Here is a 3,757-nt window from a genome sequence, read left to right as displayed (position 1 = left end):
CTCGGACCCGGTGGCTTAAAACTCACGCCGGGCACGTATGCGTGCGTGCCCAAGATCCTGAGAGGAGAATGGAGGAGAAGGAATTGCGGTGTGACCATCCCCCCTGGAGAGTGATTTCTCGCTTTCTGTCTCTCTGTCTCTCTCTGTCTGTCTGGCGAGTACATGCGCCCTATAGCAAAAACCTCTCCAAAGATAATGCACATTTGTAGAAGTGAACAAAAGCATAGTGCTGTTTGGGAGGACTAGCACAGATCCTCCTCCTCAAGTTAACTGAATCCAATCCAACTCCCCCAGGCTTCTTTCTGTTTCTTTTTTTTTTTTCTTTTGAGAGGTTTTTGCTATAGGGCACATGTACTCGCCAGAAAGACAGAAAGACAGAGAGATAGAAAGCGAGAAATCACTCTCCAGGGTGGATGGTCACACCGCAATTCCTTCTCCTCCATTCTCTTCTCGGAATCTTGGGCACACACGCACACGCATCCAGCATGAGTTTAAGCCACCGGATCCGGGACTTGAACCATGGTCAACTACATGGAAGTCCAGGGGCATAGCCATTACGCTAACTGCTGGTCCCCCATGGGTTAAGTTTCTACATTGAAAATTCAAATTGATCTTCATCTAGTAATGTTTGTCCCATTGCAGAGCATTGTTGTCATCTGTCTCTCTCACTGCTTAGAGAAGAATAATACATTGTGGGGAAGATTTAAGAACCATAGGGGTTCCACAAACAAACAGTATCTCACAGTCATTTCTTGTACAGGATAATTTTATAGGCGCAAGACTTAAAACAGATTTTAAAAAGTTATTTAAATAGGGCACTTGAAACTGGGAGATAGGGAGAAAACTTTCCATAAATCGGGGAATATAAGCAAGATGTAGAAAGTGAGGTACCAAAGACTCCGAAAAAAAAAAAAAAATGTGTCATCAGGAGTGACTGCTGAATTCCAGTTCTGAGTAAGGTGAATAAGCACCTTCCATCCTCTCTGTCCCAGTGAATGCATAGAAATTTTTCTTTTTCAGGACTCTAAAAAAGCAGAAGATTGGGAATTAATACAGAAAAGTCCCTGAAATTGGAGTCAGTTTTCCATTTCTTCTTTATGAATCCCTCAAGCAGGATACTGTTAACACACAGACCGAGATAGATCCAGGAGAAGTTCTCCAGTTCTACTTCAAGGAGCAGGGCAAGGACTACCTAATTCTCAGAGAGTGTGACCCTAAGTGTGTTTGTTTTATTGTTATTCTTTCATAGTCCAGCTTCCAATTAAATATCAGGTAATGAATGGCATACTAGGCAGTGTTAGCAAAGGCAGCAGTGGGAACTCAGAGGAGCAAAAACCATATGATGATGGTGTTTTTCTTTTTCTGTCCTCATACGGCCAGAAAAGAGGCACCTGAGAGTTGTAAAGTAACTAGGAAATCACACAGAGGCAGGAAAACCAGAAATAAACCCATAAGATAGTGTATGAACTACTAGTTTCATCTCAGCCTTTACATGCATGAATTTCCTCTGAATCAACATGCTAAAGACCTGGAGGACTGACCAAGGACTCAAGTTAATGAGTGCACAGCCAAGATAGATCTCAAAACAATGCACAGGATTTGACCAAATATACTGACATTGAAAGCACATCCCACAGCAGACCGGTTCTTGGAAGCTGTGTCGTGAAATAAATCAGGTATATTGCCTGCTAAGTTCTTAAAAAGTCAAAACCTTGCTCAGAATTTAGTTAAGACGTAGAGATCTGTGTCACAATAATGAAAGTGTGCAGGATATAAAACAAAGTTACTCAGGAAAAGAACAAGGAAACTCTCAAACACGGAAATAGATGATTGGCTGACACCAACAATTAAATGGCACAGATGTTGGGAAGTTCCGAAGAATTATTTCACTATTTCCCAAGTCCACCAGCAAACATCATGAACGAAGAATATAAAAATTCAGATGACTGGGGCAGCAGGATGGTGTAGTAGTTAAGGCGCTAGACTACCATGTGCTGACCGCAGTTTGAGTCCCAGACCTGCAGGCACTTGTGTGTGAGCACATGCACCCTATGATAAAAATCTCTTAGTAAGACAAACTTCACCCAGAAAATAGAGAAAAGTGATGGCACTGGGAAGGTGTTCCACTTTCTTGGGAAGATGGGAGGATTCCTAGTTCAAGTCTGGACACTTGCCTGAGTATGTCAGGTGTGAGTGTCCCTTAATCCAGGGCTGGCTGAAGTTGGAGGTGGATTGTGATGTCAAGAGTCTGTTAGGGGTTCTCTCTCTCTCTCTTTCTCTCTCATATTCACAGAAGAGGTAAATAAATAAATAATATTTTTGAAAAAGCACCCAGAGAAAAATGACACATCGCTAGTGAGGAAAAACAATTGGAAGGACTGTGGATTTCATTTCAGAAAGTATGAAGAACAGAAGGAAGTGCTGCATCAAAAGAATAGCCTGAATTCTCTATCTATTAAAAACACCTATAAAGAGTGGTGATAAAAATACAGACATTCTCAGAAAAAAAAAAATGAGAATCTGATTTTAACACATCTGATCTTAAAAAAATTGCTAAACAGGCCTAGCAGTTGGAGCAGTGTTTAAGGCATTGGATTCCCATGTGGCCAACTGCAGTTCAAATCCTATACTTGTCAGCTTGAAAATCACACAAAGCACCTGTATGTGCATGCCCAAAATCCCTAGGGGAGAATGAAAGAGAAGGGATTGCAGCATGGCCATCCACCCTTGGGTCTGATTTCTTGCTTTCTGTCTCTTTGTCTCTCTCTGTCTCTCTGGCAAGCTCTGTGCTCTAGAGAAAAAAAAAGCTCAACAATTTTTTTTTTTTATATATAAAAATAGTACTTTAATTCTTTTCCTCAGAAATTATAAAGACTATACATGATTTGGAAATGAGACTGTACCAAGCAATGACCAAAGGAGAATCATCCATTCTACACCTTCTCTTTGGTCTGGTCACTCAGAAATATAATGTTATCAGCTATGATTGTTGTTGCCTGCCGTCTCACGTTATTTTATCATAGTCTACTTTGCCTTCCACATAAATTCGAGACCCCTTTTTCACATACTGATATGCCACATCTGAGACTGGGCCGGAATACTGATATTCTGTGCCACATTGTCTTTTGACTGACATCACCCATTTGGTACACTTCATTTTCCCCTGATCTCCACATCTCATTTGTTGCCGAAGAAAATATTGTGACTGGATTTTTTCCTTCCACCTGTCTCATGACAGGGTCCTGACCCACTCGCCCAAGCACACGATTCAGAGATCTTTCAAGAATCAAACTGCTAGCTATTTCAGATTCATGTCTTACAAACTGATGAAGTTCCTGTAATACAGGTCTTCGAAACATGACTTCTATTCTCTTGTCTTACAATCTAATCTTTAAGTCTTTCCTGACGCTCTAGCCCCGACAGCCTCCAACCCCAACAAAATTCTTCACATAAAGACATACTTTCAGAAGGAAACAAGGAAAACATACTAGGTTTCCAGGAAATGTATGGTATATTTTTCTGTTTTCCTATGCAAAAATGCATAATGACTTTCCCAACAACTCAAAACAATTACCAAAAATACATAGCACCTAAATATGCATACATCCAATAAAAAAAAGGATGTGAAACAGAAACTGACAGGATGAAATGAGAAATAGATAAGTTCACAGTTACAAACCAAGATGCCAGCACTCCTTTTTCAGTCATAGATAGACAGAGTAAACAGAACTGAGTAAGGTATAAAAGTGCCGAACAG

General features: G+C 40.6%; 1 pseudogene; it reads right to left on the bottom strand.

The window, feature by feature from the left end:
• Nucleotides 1-2,919: 2,919 nt before the first annotated feature.
• Nucleotides 2,920-3,423, bottom strand: LOC102476659 (single-stranded DNA-binding protein, mitochondrial pseudogene; annotated as a pseudogene).
• Nucleotides 3,424-3,757: the final 334 nt, after the last annotated feature.

Source organism: Tupaia chinensis, unplaced genomic scaffold (genome assembly GCF_000334495.1).
Source record: "Tupaia chinensis unplaced genomic scaffold, TupChi_1.0 Scaffold000027_1, whole genome shotgun sequence".
NCBI classification, from domain to species: Eukaryota; Metazoa; Chordata; class Mammalia; order Scandentia; family Tupaiidae; genus Tupaia; species Tupaia belangeri.
This window is presented reverse-complemented; position numbering and strand designations above follow the sequence as displayed.